Raw genomic sequence first — 20,608 nt, forward strand, 5'->3', positions numbered from 1 at the left:
GGTGGAATGACATTAGGAAATGACTATTCTTTCTCGGAAGTCTTATTTAAGTTGATTCCAGTTCTCATTCTGATTCCTGTTTGAACTGGGCTACGGGAATCAAGGATTAAAGTTCCGTCGCATATCGTATCGGAGCCTTTCCAATACGCCCCTACAGGAGGTGTTTCGGGTTGGCGAGTGGTTCAGGGGTAGATCGGCCACGAGAGATTTTTCAAAGTAATTTATGTGATAAGCCCTGATATCTCCATGCCAAGAATGTGCAAAGCCAAGTACAAATAATGTCATGTCACTATGTCAGCCTGATTTTTAATAAATCATAATCGTTTGGAAAAGAAAAGAAAATTGAAGCTCCCCTAAACCTATGCTTAGTTTGGAAGAAAAAGCAATTTTGAGGAGTCATTTCCTCCCACCAGACATCCACTACCAGAAAAAAACAATTTTGTACTGAAAATGTAACCCTTCACGTCCGGACACCAGACGCCTATTATGGAAGTTTTTAATCTATTTATTTTCCTTTTTCTCTCTCTATTTAATTTTCTTCAGTGGGCAGTTCGTTCATCTCTCACTTCCTCTTCTCTTCCACGTGCAATTGCAAGAACTGACCAAACTTTGGAATCAAAAGAATTTCTAGAAACATCTGAAAATTCTCAAAAAAGAACTATAAACCAGTATCAGTAATATCTTATTAGTTTTTCTTTACATTTTTTTATAAATAACAAAAGATTTCATTAATTAGAAATAAGAATATAAAAGGTGGAAATGACCCCTCTTATCTCCCCCAAATAAGAAAAAACATTGCAGAAAAATTACAGTTGAGACCAAAACAAAACACCCCTATTTACCCATTGTTTTGCTAACCTATCAGCAAAGGAGTACTTTAACATCCATGTCTTTTGTCAGCCACTTGATTTTTTTTTCCTATTTTTTTCTTTGAAACATTCTCTTTAAAAATTTCGCTTTCCTACCTCCTATATATGATCTGGTTGCACTGGCTGAACTCTTGGTGAAGAAAATAAGCAGCTCTACAAAAGTGGCTTCATAGTACAATGAAATGAAAAGATGCCCATTTGCACATATGACTAGGGCTGTCAATTGGACTGAATTTGATCCAATCCGATCCAGTCCAACATGGGTCCATTTACAAATGGACTGGACCGATTGGACCCAATCCAATCCGAATTAAATGAAACACGAATTTTCTTCTCCTGACATTACAACTTCACTCAAATGCCCTCATTTTCTTATCCTTTCCCAACATTTCTTTATCTAACTTAAACAAATAAATCCTGAATATCATTCTATGCAATTGAGTCATGGGTATCTTTTATATTTTTCATTGGGGTTTTGGCCCTTTTATCAAAATACGAATGTACCTGGATCGGCATAAAAATGAGTTATACTATTCCAGTTTTGAGGTGGTTACTGGGCATATTAAAAATTGAATGATAGGTCTTCCAGCATATTAAAGATTGAAAAATAATTCCTTTTGAGGTGGTCACTGGGCATCACTCCCCAAATAGAAGCATGGGATTGACCTTGCAGAATTGCAGGCTCTCCATAGTATGGCCAGTGAACCTGATGTGCACTATGCAATATCCCCACCTGAGTTCCTGCTAACACTAACCTGCTAGTAACAGGTCTAAGCAATATCCAATATGCCATCCTCCACCTTTTGAGGTGGTCACATGGGGGCCAAAGCCACATTATAGATCCAAAAACAAGTAAAATGAAATTTGTTAATGAATTATATGATGAGAAGAACCCTTTAATGGAAAGCAAGCTTCTTATAGAAAGGAACAAAAAAATCCAATATATTGTCAATGGCAAGCATGAAGCAAGGGCCAATAATCTGCTCCAGAGAATGATTGATCAATTTATTCAAACTCTAAGTGTAGCATGGAATTTGAAAACACTAAATGAAAAACTGTAAATCATAATATAATGAAAATGTTCAAACAATTAAAACTAAACATTATCCCAGATAAATGCCATCCACCACATGAATCCTATTTTGTTATTCTACTTTACCGAGGGCAATACATATGGTAAGTTCTGAATCATAAGAATGCATGATACATGCATATGAATAATTGATGTATAGCTATGTGAATGTAGTTTTGGTGGACACTACACACTATTATTCAAAAAGAAAATAAAAACTGGAATTTGATAGTAACTAGTGGTAATTAAAAAAATAAATAGATACATATGTTGATTCAGAATCAATTTCAACGAGTAGAAGATGATTGTGAATTACTTCACTAAGAAAGTTCTCCTTTCTAAATCAGCAAACAATGAGTTACACTATTCCATTTTTTGTTACAACTAAAATGATGAAGGGAAACAAAATGTTTTCCTCAGAAAATAATACTCAATAAGGAATTAATTATTTCCCTAATTCCCCAAAAAATAAATAAAATAGTTTCCATCTCCATCTGCAATCAAACACCAAAAGAATATCATTTCCTAAAGAAATTGTTCATATTAGGAGGACCACATTCCTGGTGCAACACTTGGTGGACTTCGCCAGCTTAACCATTTGATCAAGTACCATCAAGAGGATGGATGAACAGCTGCAACCAGAGAATAAAAAATCTGAAACCACATTAACCGTTCTCCAAACCACCCGAAAGAAGTTGATGTAGTATTTTCCATATAAAGGAATTCTTACAGCATGTTCCAATGTTATGAATCCATTTGCCGGCCAGTGGGTGATGCACCGGTTTTCCACAAACCTAAATAGAGGTTGAGCAAATACCTGAAAATAGCAGATTTATTAAGTTACAAACATGCATTACAGAACAAATTAATGTAGCTTTCAAAGTTAAAACGAGAGTGTGACCTAGTAAGCTTTCTGATTGATTTTACTTGACTTTTGATAAATGGGCTTTTGCTTTTTCTCTTACTTGGCCCGGGTAGTGAGGTAGGTAAGAAGTTTTCACCTTTGGGTTGTGATTATCCAGCCCCTTAAATATGATAAAAATTGCAGCATCTAGCTGCTCCAGAAAGCAGAAAAATAAAAAAGGTGTTGATTCACTAACTATCCTTCAATTAGATACATCAGAAAAGGGTAGAACAATTCACTATTTGTAGAGTTGTCTATAAGGAAATATTGAGAACAGAATTCCTAATGGTTATTCAGTACAAATCTTTGGAAGGCAATGAAATGGAATTTGCACCATAGCAAGGGTAAAGACAGAAAGAACAAAAAATCACTGTTTGACTTGGGGCTACACAACAAGGCTAGAAGCACGAATACCAATCATAGGGTAAGAAGGGGTGGATATTGATCAGAATTTTTCTCATGAGATCCAATATAAATGTTATCAAGCTATGCTCGGAGAGACATTAAATTGTGAACAGTTACCATGTATGAGAAATGGAAGACAAACATTTTAATGATACAGGAGACAAAGATGTAGCACATTAACTCCCCCACCATCCAGTGTTTGGAGTCAAAAACCTTTTGATTGGTCCCATAAACCCACTCTCAGGCATGCCAATGGTGCTGGTTGTTTGGGACAGTAGCAAAGTAACTAAGGTTATCCACAGGACTGGAGAGTATTCTGTTTTGATCGAAGTGAAACTTCAAGATGGTTTCCTCTGCCTACGGCACTAATGATGAGAATAATCATGCCCTCTTGTTGGGGGGAATTGGACAATGTAAGGAGAAGGTGGACACTTGACACTTTCATGGTGCATTGGAAGCAATTTCACCCACAAGAATAAGGGATGTACATGAATAACTCAGGCATGAAAGTTTTGCAGCTTTTGTCAATAAGATAAACTGGTGAAGACCCAATTATGGAAAAGCTTGAAACGAAAATTTAGGCTCTCTCTCTCTCTCTCTCTCTCTCTCTCTCTCTCTCTCTCTCTCTCTCTCTTACGGAACTAGTCCAACTACGTCACTGAAATGGAAATTTATATTAGCTTTATTGGTTGTAGTTGGAGTTGGATTTCTCGGGCAGTCTCTCCTAGTCCAAGAGTTTGAAACTAACTACTAACAAGACATTCATTCTCTCTTGTACAAACCCATTATTGTCCAAATAATCTTCTATTTTAAGTTGGATTTTTATTTGAAATTTCCCCTCACTTTTCCCCTGACTCTTTTAATCTTATCCTGAGTTCTGAATACCTCCACAGGATTACTATATTACCCCTCCCTCTGTTTATCTCTATCCGTTAAAGAGCAATAGTAACAAACACAAACATCAATAGTAACAAACACAAAAATTGAGGATTTCATTTTTTTTAAGGAAAACTAAACTATTACCTATTTCCACCTGAGAGAGAAGAGCGAGAAAATCCTTGCTTCAAACCGTCAAAGAGAAGAGCCACTTGATGGACGACCACCGGAGAGAATGCTTTCCACAGAGAGAATCCTGTTCCAGTCTTAAAGATTTCCAGAGAAGAGCTGCTGGAGTTTCCTCGAACCGCTGAAGAGAAGAGCCACCGGAGAGAATGCTTTCCACAGAGAGAAGAGCCGCCGGAGAGAATGCTTCAAACGCTCGAACAGGTTTCCGGAGAAGAGTTACTTCAGATAACTGCCGAAAGTTTCTTGTCTGGTTTCGATTTTGGTTTTGAATTTTTTATTCAAATAGGTAGGGTTTGGCGAATGGCGATTGAACCATTGGGTTTTGGTTTTGGGCCGATTCAAACCAATAATAATATGGGCGATTTTATTTTGGGTTGGCCCAACCCAATAACTATAATGGATTGTCCAAAATAGACTTGATAAGATTTGGATCGATTTGGATCCAACCCAAAACCGTCTAATTGACAGCCCTACATATGACGCAGACTTGTCATTTGGTAACCTCTTTTATTCAAAGTACCTGTTGTGAGAATGTCATCAATAGCAAGTGAGCAACTTACCGTGGAAGTCCTGTATGAGCTCTAAGAATATCCTGGACCTTCAGGCTGCATTGGCATGGTTTTGTGATTCTAAGAATCACCTTCATGTATAGATTTATGGAAATTGTCAGAACTAGTTCTTGTCCTAGGTTCAATTCATTCTAAGAATTTATTCTTTGAACAAAAAAAACAAAAAAAAAAAATAGTTTCATAAAAGAATCATTGGCTCAGAACTCGTACTTCAGAGTGATGGGTTGCAATCAATTCCAAAGAGGAAACCGCTTCTTGAGTTCTTTTGGACATTTCACTATCATACTAGGAGATTTCACCAACAAGTACCACACTGATTGCACATTTGATGGATTGCAATTAAGGGTGTCAATGCACTGGTTTTGGATTGGACCCGGTAAGTCCAAAATCAATTTGGACAGACCAATAAGACACATTGAATTGGATCAATCCAGTCCAAAATATTTATTAGATTGGATTGGACCTGGTTAATCCGTAATAAATTTATATTGGATTGGGTTGGATTAAGCCATTATCTGATCCATTAATATAAGATAAGAACATAAATGTCAATGGACCAGGTTTGAATTGAAACAAATCTAAATCAAAAACAGATTGGATGGTCCCGACATTGAATTAGATTGGTCCAAAATATTCATTGGATTGGATTGGACCTGGTCTATTTATAATGGATTCATGTTGGACTGGATCGGATTGGACCAAATACAGTCCAATTGACACCCCTAATTGCAATCTATTCCAAACAAGGTCATATCATTTATTCAGAGAAGCAGAAAGAACAATGGCATGTGGACACCCATGAAAGAACTGGATAGCTGTAATAGATTTCAAACAAAATGTGAAGTCATGAAGATAAAAGGAGGTATTTTATGGTGCTTATCATTGCAAGTTATCCTACAGTTGGCCCCTTCATTTGGTTCTCCTGTTGGGGAAATAGAACTATGGGCAGCTGAAACAATCGACTCATAAAGAATAAATAAGCAAACAGAAGCATTAATGAAGTAGATTGATTCCATTAAGACAAATAAGAATTTTTTATCAAGAAGATAAAAAAAAAATATTTCTTCAATTGAAAAAAAATTGGCCATATGTAGCTTTGTGGGGACTACTCTTCAACACAATAAAATAAAGCATGGCAATGTCCTAGGGTGTGAGATTAAATCTTGGCCAATTAAATATCTGGGGCTGCCTCTTAGGGAGAAACTCATGAGACATCCTTTTGGGACATGGTAATTGAGAGATGCTCAAAGAATAGGGTGTATTTTGTGGATCTAGGCCATGATAGGAAATATTATCTAACAATTTGAAATAGGGTGTATTATAGGAGTAGGGAAGACGGTGGATTAGGTTTAGGGTGATTAAAGGATAAAAATATAGTTTTTTTGGGGAATTGATTATGGGGGTTTCCTATGGAGAGAGTAATTGTAGCATTTGGTGATTGAAAGCATCCATGGACTGGACTCAAACAAGTGGGGTTCTGCATTTAATAGAAACAACACTCTTGTTGAGTTTTGGGCAGATTTGTTCAGAATTAGTAGTTGTTTTTCTTTATTTATTGTTTAGATAGGAAGTGGGGACCACAATACTCTTGTTGGGTCCCTTTTCAGTGGTTTTTTTAAGTTATATATGCAGTTTTATGTGCTAGCCACCCTATAAGGGCATTATAGTCATTTTACCCTTTTTTAATTAAAAGTAAAAATGCTAGTTTGGAGGGCGGCCAGAATATTGCTCTTTTTTCTTTCTCAATTTCTTCTCTTCTCTTTCTCTTCTTCTTCTTCTTCTTCTTTTTCGTCTTCTTCAAGAAACATTTCTTTCTTTACAGATTCTTTGGTTCAACAGTTTTCTACTTGTTATCAGAGCAAGACTAGGGTTTCTTGAACTTCTTCCATGCAGACCTAGATCAGATAAATGGCTGATCGATCTACTTTAGACTACCCAGTTCTTGGATTTTTTGGTGGGTTTCAATCATCAAGAGGGTGATCTATGTTTTGGCATTAAAATCAAGAAGAACTGGAGTGTGGAGAAGAGTCATAGTCAAGTTGGACTCTTCAATTTTGATCTGATATTGGGCGTTTGGGCCTTGTTGGACTTCTCTAGGTTTTATATAAAGACGGTATGGTTTCTGGGAGTTTCTGAGCCCTCTAGAGTGATTGATTCACTTTTCTCTCAGGTGGGAGACGGTGGGAGAAGAGGGGCTTCTCTCCGAATAGGCTTTTCTCCTTCTAGAAAGGTTTGTTACCCTTTTCAAGAGTCCTTGGAAGGCCATCATATCACTACTTCCTACTCTTCTACAGAACATCCGTTATGATGCTATATCTGGTGAGAAGACTCCTTTAAGCCAAACATTTCTAATAATTTATAATCTATCTACCTTCAAACACGAGGCCATTGCTGAATTTGCTAGTCAAGATAACCTTGGTTTTTCTTAGAACCTAGGTCTATGAAGGGGACTAAGAGACTATCAAATTCCCAAGCTTGTGTGGTTGTTAGATACTCAAAAGAGGTCTCTTTCATTTCTTCTGGCTCTAGGGTGGATGAGAGAGTTTAGGGTCCAAGTATGAGTGGCTATTTTTATTGTGCTTCTTTTTTTGAAACATTGTACCAATCCAACCTCATTCACCCTTTTCCAACTGAAGTCTTGTGGATTGGCTCTGTACCTCCTAAAGTATTGTTTTTTTTTTGTTGAGAGGTAGCTAATATGATATACATGTTATTGTGTCCAGAATAAGTGGAAATCCTGGTGTATCCCAAATCACGTGAGATGAGAATCAGTCCTCTAATATCAGGTTTAAAATCAGTGATTAACAGTGCAAATCAGATCTGAATGATAGTGCAAGAGCTGTGTATGTCGAAGAGAAGAGGTAAGAGAAGAAGAAATCGAATTAGTCTTCCTTCTCCTCTAACCCTATTTTAATTAATCTCTAAAAACAAATTGATGATGACAAGTATACCCTTAAGTGGGCGGCCAGCTTGGCAGTTACATAAAGAAAATAAAATAAGAACAAATAACAGGCCCATTAAGTGAGGCCCATCAACATAAAATAAAAGATAAAATAAAGGGCATCACATAAGATGCTGTTAGGGCCCATTCGGGCCAGTCTCTTTACACTCCCACTCAAGCTGAGCATAGATGTCAATCATGCCCAGCTTTATGCTCAGCTTGCTTATATAGTTTGTCAATTTCCCCTTGGGAACTCCCTTGGTCAAGATATCAGCCAATTGCTATTCTGATGTGATAAATGGTAAACAGACTTCTCCTGAAGAGACTCTTTCCCTTATGAAATGCTTATTAACCTCAATGTGCTTAGTTCTATCATGCTGATCCGGATTATGTGCAATATTGATAGCAGCTTGGTTGTCACAATAGAGCATCATCGGTTGCTCGTAGTCCACCCCCAATTCCTCTAGAAGGGATCGTAGCCATAGTAATTCTGACACACCATGAGTCATTGCCCTGTATTCTGCTTCAGCTGAGGATCTAGCAACTACTGATTGTTTCTTACTCCTCCAAGACACAATATTCCCAGCAACCAGAGGTGGACCTTCTATCATCAATATATCCTACCCAATCTGCATCAGTAAAGGCTTCCGGCTTCATGTGACCATGCTTAGCAAATAGAATGCATTTCCTTGGAGTACCTTTCAAGTAACACAAAACACTTTCTACAACAGCTAGATGAATATCTCTGGGAAAATGCATAAACTGATTGAGAACACTTACTACATAGGAAATATCTGGCCGAGTCATGCAAAGGTATAACAACTTCCCAAGCAGTCTCTGAAACACTCCCTTATCAGACAACGGTGCACCATCTGTGGTAGAAAGCTTATGATTATGATCAATGGGAGTGGTGATGGGTTTAGCTCCAAGTTTACCAGTGTCAGCAAGAAGATCAAGGACATATTTGCGCTGAGATATGAATATACCATCCTTAGATCGAGCAACTTCAATGCCCAAGAAATACCGAAGATCTCCCAAATCTTTAATTTCAAATTTAGAGTGGAGAAATGCTTTTAGTTTACTAGCCTCTTCAATATTACCCGTGACCACAATATCATCAACATAAATAATCAAGGTCACCAAAGAGTCATTTCTCTTCGAGAACAATGTATGTTCAAATTGTATTTGAATGTAGCCAAAGGAGAAAAGAGCAGCCCGAAATCTCTCAAACCAAGCCCGAGGAGATTGTTTGAGACCATAAAGGGATTTATGTAGTTTACACACCTTGCATTTCATTCATTTCCCATATACTCCTAGAAGTAGAGACATATAAACCTCTTCATGCAGATCTCCATTCAAGAAAGCATTTTTAACATCAAACTGGTGTAGGGGCCAGTCAAAGGTAGTTGCTAGAGAAAGCAAGACCCTAACTGAAGTCATCTTAGCTATAGGAGCAATCAGAGTGATGTTTAATGGTAAACACCCATTTACACCCCACTGGTTCCTTCCCTTCCGGCAAGTCCACAACATCCCAGGTATAGTTCTTATGTAATGCTTCAAGTTCAGTCATCATAGCATCCCTCCATTCAGGTTGAGACAATGCTTCTGGTACAGACCTGAGTATCACATGTGAAGAGATAGAAGCAAGGAAGGAATAGTAGGAAGGAGAGAGCAGGTTGTAAGATAAATGTTTGGAGATGCAATGGGTTGTACACTTCTACTTGCCCTTGCGAAGAGCAATAGGAAGGTCAAGGTTAGGGATGAAGGTGGGTCGATAGGGGACTGACCTGTTTCCTCAAGAACTGTGGAAGTGGCCAAATGCTCTTCTGAAGGAGTGGAAACAACCTGCATATGTCTGAATCTCCGCCTTTGGTAACACCTTTGGAGAGTAGGAGCAGAAGCAAGAGGAGGATCGGGGGTGGGTCTAGTGGAAGAGGTGGACACCCCATGATCAAACTCACAAGGGATGGGAAGAGGAACAACTGGAGACATAGCAAATGGTTCATCTGATTTCTCCCCCTCAGGAGGAACACTAAAGAAAGGAGTCAACTCTGTAAAGGTGACATCCCGAGATACAAAGCGGGTGCCACGAACTAGATCAAAACAATAATAACCCTTTTGTGTAGAGGCATATCCTAGAAACATGCACTTATGAGCTTTAGGTTCAAATTTATGCCTTTGGTGACTATGAATATGCACATAACAAGTACTCCCAAATAAGAGAGTAAGAGAAGAGATCCTCATACGAGAAGAGAAGACTAAAGGGGGTTTTAAAGCCAATGACCCTGGAGGGCATACGGTTGATTAGGTAGGTAGCAGTATGAACAGCATCTCCCCAAAACCTTACAAGAACATGGGATGCAAATAAAAGGGATCTGACAACCTCAACCACATGTTTGTTCTTTCTTTCCGCTACCCCGTTTTGTTGTGGAGTGTAGGAACAATAGCTTTGATTAATAACCCCAAAAGTTTCAAGGTAGGTGGAGAGGGTTTTCTCAAATACTCCTTAGCATTATCAGAGCGGAATATTTTGATACCCGTATTAAATTGGGTGAGCATGAGTTCATGAACATTTTTTACAATGATTGGTACTTCATCCCGGGATTTCATGAGATAAACCCAAGTATAACGAGAATAATCATCAATAAAAAGGATAAAATACCTGTAGCCCCCCATGGTGGCATGTGATATGGCCCCCACACATCAGAGTGAACAATATGGAAAGGAGAAAGAGATCTTTTATTACTGATTGAATAGGAATGTCTGCAATGCTTTGCTAGCTCACATGACTCACAATGAAGACTAGATAAAGACACTCCTTTAAACATATCCGGGAACAGATGACTTAAAGCAGAAAAAAGATAAATGACCAAACCGAAAATGACATAACAAAATTTTGTTAACAGACTCTAACACAACTAACTCTAAAGCAACTCCCTGAGGTGATCCCAAGGCTTGATCTGGTGTGTCTAGCAGGTATATTCCATTCGCCTCATGGCCACTCCCAATCGTCCTCTAAGACTGCAGGTCCTAAAAAATACAATGAGTGGGAAAGAAGGTTATGCTGCAGTTCATGGACTTTGTTAAGCTACTAACAGATAAAATGTTTGTGTTAAGCTTATGAACATGGAGAACAGAAGATAAGAACAGGGTGTTAGAGGTCTTTATATCTCCTTTACCAGAGATGGGGGCAAGTGACCCATCGGCCAGGGATATTTTCTCTTTTCCAGAGAGGAGATGGTATAAACAAAAAAGGTTAGATAGGCTTGTCATATGGTCTGATGCACCAGAATCTATAGTCCAAGGGAGTTTATGATTACCTGAAACTGAAGCATGATTTGCTGAGGCATATGTACCTGAGTGAGCAAAAGCCGATGAAGATGATGTACTGTTGGAAGGGTGAGTTGAAGAAACCGTAGCTTCCAGGTGATTTAGGAGCCTCCCATACTTCTCAAAATCTAGTTTCATTGTAGCCAATTGCTCAATAGTTGATTTTTCTTCACTTTCCTTACTTCCCCCCTCAGGCACTGTAGCAGTATTGGCAGTCTTGGATTTTCCCACCTGACTGCCCTTCTTAGGGTTATTATTGTTCTTAAACCTATCAGGAAGTAGTTCAGGATGAAGCTTCTAGCAGGTGTCCTTTGTATGTCGTGGTTTCTTGCAATATTCATACAACTGCTCTTTTTTCTCAGTAGGGCCCTTCGGTTTCATTCCCACATGTGCAAAATGTTCTGTAGATGGACTCTGTAACTGCACTTGCCGCCTACTCTCCTCACTACTTATCATAGCATATGCCTGTGAAAGAGTAACCTCCTCCCTGGCCAAAATGTTATGTATGATAATATCAAACTCAAGGTTGAGTCCAATGAAAAACTCAAACACCCTATTTCTCTCCACTAGCTTTCTATACATTTCAACATCCTTTTTACTCTCCCATACCACTGTTTCCATAACATCAATTTCCTGTCATAGGGACTTTAGTATGGAGTAGTAGATTGCCACACTCTTCTCCCCTTGTCTCAGGTTCTTCACATCACTTTTCAATTTGTATGCTCTAGCTACATTCAGTTTCTATGATTAGGTCTCGGTTACACTGTCCCATATCTCTTTAGCTGAAGACATCCAGAGATAGCGCTGGCTTATATGATGTTGCATAGAGTTGACTAACCATCCTATAACAGTATAGTTCTCTTGCATCTATCTTTCAAATTCAGGGTCTGCCTCTTCGGGTTTCACCTTGCTGCCTATGAGATACCTGAGTTTTTCTCTACTACAAACATAGATTTTTATAGACTGTGCCCAAGCAAGATAGTTTGTCCCATCTAGCTTAATTGTGGTAACACCCGTCAAAATGGAATCTACTAGAGCAAGTCCAGAAGCTGGCACCTGCTTGAACTCACTTCCATATGTCTCCATTAATCAAACAAAAGTTAAAGAACAAAAAATTTTGACTATGTGAACTTACTTGAAGTCAAACCAAATTTTGGGTGCTTGAAAAGCTAGGGTTTTGCTTCGTCCAGCAGATGGGCGGGAGAGAGAAGACACTGTCGCACCTACCAGAGTAACCCAAACTCTTCCAAACCTGAACTGCCCTCCTTTAGCAGTCACAAGACACCTTCCAAGCACAGAGCGCCACACCCAAGATTCACCTTTTCTGGTAACTCGAAAATCTCTAGTCGGCTAGGGTTTCGGGCAGCAGCAAGACAACATCAATTCTTGGCAAAATCTAGCCAGAACTAAACTCTCCAAACCCTTCTACCAACTAGGCAAGTGATTTTCTATACTATAGAGAACCTATCTCTCCATACACTCTCTTGATTTTAGAGTGTATAGGAACAAAAGAAAAAAAGAAGAAAGAGGAACTGAACCCGCTCGGATACCAAGATGAGAACCAGTCCTCTAATATCAGGTTTAAAATCAGTGATTAACAGTACAAATCATATCTGAATGATAGTGCAAGAGCTGTGTATGTCGAAGAGAAGAGGTAAGAGAAGAAGAAGTCGAATTAAGTGAGTGGCCAGCTAGAAAGTTACATAAAGAAAATAAAATAAGAACAAATAACAGGCCCATTAAGTGAGGCCCATCAACATAAAATAAAAGATAAAATAAAGGACATCACATAAGAGGCTATTAGGGCCCATTCGGCCTAGTCTCTTTACAACGTGCATTGGTGAAGCACTACTCACTTTCTTGTGACTTGCCAATATGGTCAGGAATGGAACCACTTTTCCCTTCCCTTGGGGAGGTAGCTTGTCTGACCCTTTGTCCATTTTGGAGCTTTTCTCAACCAATATTTTTAGATGTTCTATACTTCTACCAAAAGGCAAAAGATTTTACGGCATTGTACAAGGGCGGCAATATTATGGGGATTGTGGGGTAGAAAAATGCTAAACTTTTTGACGATGAAGGGACTGGAGGTGGTGCCCTGATAGGCCTTTTAAATATAAGAATTGGGCATTGAGCCTTACCATTTGAAGAATTCAAAGGTGAAACCAAGGATGACCAGTTTAAGGGTTTGCCAGATTATAGCAGGTTACTACCCGAGAATTCAGAAGAGACGTGGAATGGGTTGCACCTGAAATAGGAAGATTGAAATTCTATTTTAATGGGTGCAGCCTAGGCAACCCAGGGGAATCAAGAATTGGACGGGTGGTCCTGGGTTGGGCTGTGTTCCGGGCTTATAGCTTTAAATATGAAATATGAAATACATAATATATTACAAATAATATATGCATGAAATTTATCTTATACTTTATGTAAAATAAAATATTATATATAATGTGTATTATGTATGTATGTATATATGATATGAAGTATAGAATAAAATGACACATAAATGTATAAGTATATTAAACTTATATAAATAATTGCCAGTCGGGCCTGAACAGAAAACCTAGGCCCACACCTGGAATTTCCAGGCCAGGCCGAGTAGGGCTGAAAATGATCATCCGCCAAGTGGTAAGAGACAACACATGCAATATTTGCTTCAGTTTCTCAGATCCAATTGGGCAGGATATTGCCCTAAGAGCTGAAATCCTAGCACCGGTTCAAGGACTAGAGTTAATCTCTGTGCAAGGGTGGAAGCATAGAGATGTGGAGGGAGATTATCAAACAGTTATTGCATGGATGCAATCTACTGAGGACATTCCTTGGGTTTACGGACCACTAGTAAAACAAGCTCAATCTTTGGGCAATCAATTGAATAGCTAGTTCAAGTGGGTGCCTCAGTTTGCTAATGTTTTGGCTGACACTGTTGGACCCCAGGTGGATAACTAGCCATCAGGTCACTGGACCCATACAAGTCGGAAAGCCAGGCCCACATAGGTGGTGAAGCCCATGCAGCAGCAAAAGCACATGCAAGGCGTTACAAACCTCCCCTGCGATTTGTTTATAACCGCAGGCCACGTCATAACCATCCACATGCAGAGCTCGTAGCCATGATGGATGGAGAGAGAATTGAGGGGTATTAAAGACGCCCTCTCCGTTGTAGTGTCTCAGCTCGAACGGATGTCAACTCAGCCGAGCAAGGAGGCAGACCAGGAGGGATCGAGCAGCGGCGGCCTTCAACCGAACGGCACCTTCAACCTTCGCAGCCCTAGACTGGTGTTCCCCACGTACTCAGGTGACAATCCTTCCCCCTGGATCTACCACGTAGAGCGGTATTTTGATTTCCATGAGATTCCGACCGGCCAGAGAGTACAGATTGCCTCCATCTATCTTGATGGAGAGGCTAGTCTCTAGTACCGATGGTACCACCGTTCACACCCACAACTGTCCTGGCTAGACTTTGTTGAGGCCTTGCAAATACAATTTGATCCTTCTAGCTTCAAAAATTTTGACGAAGCTTTATGTAAAGTGAAACAGACTGGCTCCGTTCGAGAATATCAAGTTGAATTCGAGCGGTTAGCCATGAGAGTGCATGGATGGCCGGAACATGCACTCACCGGCTGTTTTATTGGTGGCTTGAGGGAAGGCATTAGGTTGGAAGTGAAAGCCCTACAACCCCCTACTGTTTTGGCCGTTGTGAGCCTAGCCCGACTGCATGAAGACAAGTTGAACCGGGTTAGGAGGAATCCACGGCCAGGAATTCTCGAACTGGCTCCCAAGCCCTTCACATCCAAAACCTAGTTAACCCCGGTTCGACCACACCCCCCCGCCGGTCCCCACTATGAGAAAACTCACATGGGCTGAGATGCAGGCCCGTTCGGAAAAAGGATTGTGCTATAACTGTGAGGAGAAATTTTCGTGCAAAGCCTAGCAAATGTTCCTCCTTCAAATTGTTGACAACTCGGATGAGAGTGAAGATGTGGACACCGGACCCATGGCCTCCGACCAGGTGGAAGACTCCATCGAAGAAAACCCGGAGATTTCACTCCACGCCCTGATTGGGCTCCATTCCACTGAGACCGTGAGTGTATGGTGTACTCAAGGGTAGGGAAGTGTACATCTTAATTGACAATGGGAGTTCCCTCAACTTCATCACTTTGGATCTAGCTCGACAAATGAGCCTAGGCAGCTAATGGACAGCAAATTTCTTGTGATGGGTTGTGTAGGGCCGTGGGCCTTAGAATTCAAGGCCATGTGTTCAGTGTGCACTTGTACCCTTTGGATTTTAGTGGGGCTGACTTGGTCTTGGGGATCCAATGGCTTAAACTACTTGGACCGACAGTATGTGATTGGACCCTCTTGACTATGGATCTCTGGATGAATGAAAAGCAATGCCATTTGAAGGGAATTGGGCCAACCGATCCAGCAGCAGATTCGGACTGACATGTTATCAATTACAGCTTTCGCTCCAGTGCAGCGACCCTGGTTTATTTGGGATAATTGGGAGTGAAACCCACTATCTATTGTGACAATGGAAATGGAGGACCCCACTTTACAACCACTCTTAGCAACGTATCACGTCTTTGGAGAACCAAACAGCCTACCCCCCGTACGTACTCATGATCACCACATCCCTATTCAGCCTGGAGCCCAACCCACCAATGTCAGGCCTTACAGATACCCACATGTTCAGCGGGCCGAAGTTGACAAAATAGCGGCTGACCTGTTGTCCAAGCAATTGATACAACCGAGCCACAATTCCTATTCTTCTCCGGTCTTGCTCGTCAAGAAGGATGGAACATGGCATGTTTGGGTTGATTATCGGGCCCTCAATAGCATGTGAAGGATAGATTCCCAATTCCATAATAGATGAGTTATTTGATGAATTGAAGAATGTCGTTTATTTTTCCAATCTGGAGACTACCATCAGATCCGAGTCCACTTAGAAGATATCCACAAAACGGCTTTTAGGACCCATGATGGCCACTATGAATTTTGTTTATGCCTTTCGGGTTGACTAATACACCCTCCACTTTTCATAGCCTCATGAATGATTATCTTCTGGCCCCACCTCAGGCGCTTTATCTTGGTGTTCTTCGATGATATCTTGATCTATAGTAGTGATTGGGCTTCTCATTTAGAACATTTGGAGCTAACCCTTGGGATTCTCCGGCGAAATCAGTTATTCACCAAGCCCTCCAAGTGCACATTCGGCCAAACAGATTCAATATTTGGGACACAATTTCGCGGGGTACTGTAATGACCAATCCCGAGAAAATTGTGGCAATGACTCAGTGGACTAGGCCCAAGACCATTAAGAGTTTGCGGGGTTTCCTGGGCCTCACCTATTACTATAGAAGGTTCATAAAAGGCTATGCATCCCTACCCACCCCTCTTACAGCCCTATTGAAGAAAGAAACCTTTACTTGGTCAGAACAAGCAGAAGTGGCATTTGAATCCCTTAAAAAAGGCGATTACGACACTGCCTACCTTGGCATTACCCGACTTTACAAAGCTGTTTGTGGTGGAGTGTGACACATTAGGCAGAGGGATTGGTGCAATTCTGATGCACGAAGGACATCCTATTGCTTATTTCAGTAAGTTCCTGTCAGCCCAAGCCCAATTAAAGTCTACTTACGACAAGGAGCTTATGGCCTTGGTGCTCTCCGTGCACAAATAGAGAGCTTACTTGTTGGGGCGAAAATTCACAGTGAGGACTGATAAGAGGAGTCTCAAACATCTGGTGGAACAAAGGCTTCTTAACCTTGAACAACAGAAGTGGAAAAGCAAGTTAATGGGCTTTGATTTCACCATTGAATACAAACCTGGCCCCTCCAACAGAATTGTTGATGCTTTATCCAAAAGAGAAGAAATGAACTCTTTGACAGCTTACAGACCTCTCCATCCCTTGCTTGATCGCATCAAGGAAGAAGCTCAACAAGATGAGTTAAAACTGATTCGAGAACAGTTGGTATCAGGGGCAAACCAGTAGCGGGGTACTCCCTGGTGGGCTCAAACTTATTCTACAAAGGGCAACTGGTGATAGCACCCAAATCTGTTTTCCACACAGACTTCTTGAAGTTATTCCATGAGTCAGTAGAGGGAGGTCATTCGAGGATGATCAGAACTTATAGGCACATGGCAATCCACTTCTATTGGCGGGTTATCCACCTGGGATCCATCAGACACTTTAGTAGGAATCTATTGAATTAAAAAATATGAAAGAAAATAATTTCTTGAAGAGAGAAGGAAGAAAGAAGAAGAAGAGAAGAGAAGTTGAAAAGAAAAGAGAGCAATAATATGGCCGCCCCCTTCACCTATTATTTATACTAAAATAATATCACAGTACAAAAACAACTATGCCCTTATAGGGTGGCAAAACATAAAACAACATATATAACACAAAAACATAATAAAATTTGGACTCATATAACTACTGTGGTCCCCACATCCTATCTAACAACTAACATAAAACATATACTCAGAAAAACATCATAAAACTAATTAATCTTCAACACTCCCCCTCAAATTGGGAGTAAATGTCACACATTTCCAACATGCGTAGATCATGTTCAAACTTGTTCTTTGTCACTCCTTTAGTGAGAACATCAGCCAATTGCAACTCTGAAGAAACATAAAAAAACAAACTTCTCCGGTTGTTACCCTTTCTCTTGTAAAATGTCTATCAACTTCAATGTGTTTTGTCCTAATCATGCTGAATTGAATTGTGGGCAATATTGATTGCAACCTGATTGTCACAGTATAACATCATAGGTTCCTCTGCTTTCACCCCAATCTCTCTCAAAAGAGATCTAACCCAAATAAGTTATGAGACACCATGAGCCATGGATCTATACTCAGCCTCTGCACTTGACCTTGCCACAACCGCTTGCTTCTTACTCTTCCAGGAGATCAAGTTTCCACCTACAAAGGTACACACTCCTGATGTAGACCTCCTGTCATTTAAGCATCCTGTCCAGTCTGCATTTGTATAGGGTTCTAACTTCAGATTCTCATGATTTGAGAAAAGAATGCCTCTGCCATGGTACTTTTTCAGATATGCAAGTATTCTCTCAATAGCTTCCTAGTGTTGAACCTGATGTGCATGCATGTACTGACTCACAACACTGACAGCATAAGAAATATCTAGTCGTGTCATACACAAATACAGTAATCGGCCCACCATTCTTTGATATCTTCCCACATCCTTTACCAATTCACCATCCACACCATTAATTCTGTGGTTTGAATCAATAGAAGTGTTTGCTGGTTCGGTCCCTAGCTTCCTAGTCTCTCCAGTAGGTCAAGTACATACTTTCTCTATAAAATGAAAATCTCATACTTGGATCTTGCAACTTCAATCCCTAAGAAATATTTAAGCTCACCAAGATCTTTGATCTCAAATTATTGCTGCAATGATTTTTTGAGATCATCAATCTCCTCTAGATCATTTCCTGTCACCACTATATCCACATACACAATCAGAATTGACACCAGGGCATCTCTCCTCTTCACAAAGAGGGTGTGATCAGACTGAGTCTATGTGTATCCAAAACGGATGAGTGCCCCTCTGAACCTGTCAAATCAAGCCCTACGTGACTGTTTCAGTCCATACAGAGATTTTCTAAATCTGCACACATTTCCTTTACTAACATTTTCATAAAATCTTGTTGGAATGTCCATATATACCTCATCTTGTAAATCACCATTGAGGAAAGCATTTTTGACATCAAGCTAGAACAAGGGCCATGAATGGGTGGCTGATAGAGATAAAATGATACGAACTGAACTCATCTTAACTACTGGTGCCAATGTTTATAGATAATCAACACCATAGGTCTGAGTATACCCTTTTGCTACCAACCTTGCCTTGTATCTTTCCATCTTACCATCGGCCTTATACTTCACTGTGAATACCCATCTACATCCGATTGTCTCCTTGTCTAGGGGGAGATCAACTATTTCCCAAATTTGGTTTTTGACCAAAGCATCCATTTCATCTTGCATGGTTGTTTCCACTCAGGTTTGGAGAGAGCCTCAGTAACATTCCTGGGTATAGACACAAAATCTAAGGAATAAATAAAAGCACGGTAGGAGAGTGATAAGGCATTGTAGGAAAGATGGTGTGAAATGCAATGGGCTGTACACTTTCTCTTCCCCTTACGAAGTGCAATGGGAATATCAAGGTCAATGGGATCAACTGCAACAATGGTGTTAGGGACAGAAACATTATCATCAGAAAACATAATAGGCTCAGGCTCAAGAGAAATACTTGGAACTGTATCTGTCGAATCTGGAGTTTCAGAAGGACTGATAGAGAGTGGTGTGGGTTGAGGATGTGTAGAGTCAACCATCATTTGTCGGCATTGATATTGCTGTGAGGCTGCCCATAGTGGTTCAGGTAATGAAACTGGAGGTGCAGGTGCTGGCTAAACTGATGGTGCAGGTGTCGGCTGAACTGATGTAGATGTTGACTAAACTGATGAAGGCACCACAGAAACAGGAAGAGGATCAGATTGTGAGTTCTCCCCAAAACTCTCCCCCTGAGGAGAACCACTCGAGAAGAAAAATGTGGATTCAAAAAAGGTAATATCCATAGTGACAAATCTACTGCTCGACATTGGATCATAACAGCAATACCCCTTTTGGTTCTGAGCATACCCAAGAAAAACACATTTTTTGGCCTTAGGATCCAATTTTTTGCGATGAGGGCCAAGAATGTGAACAAAAGAAACACAACCAAAAACCCTCAAAGGTAAGTGAAATATCTCTCTATTTGAAAAAAAAAGGCTAAATGGCACCTTAAACCCCAAAATCCGTGAAAGAACACGGTTAATCAAATGCACGGCTGTAAGAACTACATCTCCCCATAACTGCACAAGAACTGAATCACACCATAAGACTCCTTGCCACCTCTACAATGTGTTTATTTTTCCTCTCAGCAACTCCATTTTATTGCGGTGTATATGCACAACTGCTTTGATGAACTACACCATGTTCTAAGTGATTCGTAATCAGGTCCTTCTCAAAGTACTCTCTAGCATTATCTAATCTAAAAGCCTTAGTTCTCACTCCAAATTGTGTGAGAACCATCTAGTGGAATTGTCGTAATAAGTTAGGAACCTTATCACGTGATCTCATTAAATATATCAAAGAATATCATGTATAATCATCCACAAACAAGAGAAAGTAACAGAATCCTCCCATGGAAGGGATTTGATATGGCCCTCATACATCAGTGTGAACAATATTAAAATTATTTCTTTTATTACTTGGTTTAAAAGACTGTATAATGCTTTCCTAACTGACAACTCTCACACTCCAAAATAGATAATTGAACAAACTCAAACAACTTTGGGAAAAGACATTTCAAAGAACTAAAAGAAAGATGTTCCAAGTGATTGTGCCAAAGCATAATTTGGTTCACTGACTCTGATCCACTACTACTGTTGTTGC

General features: G+C 40.0%; 1 long non-coding RNA gene across 1 annotated transcript; it reads right to left on the reverse strand.

Annotated features, from left to right (window-relative positions):
* Positions 1 to 2,243: 2,243 nt before the first annotated feature.
* LOC148861658 (uncharacterized) lies at positions 2,244 to 4,793 on the reverse strand. The gene is made up of 3 exons (XR_016112293.1): positions 4,274 to 4,793; positions 2,672 to 2,758; positions 2,244 to 2,573 (listed from the first exon to the last, which is right to left on the reverse strand). It is a non-coding gene; the product is annotated as an uncharacterized LOC148861658 (long non-coding RNA).
* Positions 4,794 to 20,608: the final 15,815 nt, after the last annotated feature.

The sequence above is a fragment of the Nelumbo lutea genome, chromosome 4 (assembly GCF_056320005.1).
Source record: "Nelumbo lutea isolate HS-2025 chromosome 4, American lotus-T2T, whole genome shotgun sequence".
NCBI classification, from domain to species: domain Eukaryota; kingdom Viridiplantae; phylum Streptophyta; class Magnoliopsida; order Proteales; family Nelumbonaceae; genus Nelumbo; species Nelumbo lutea.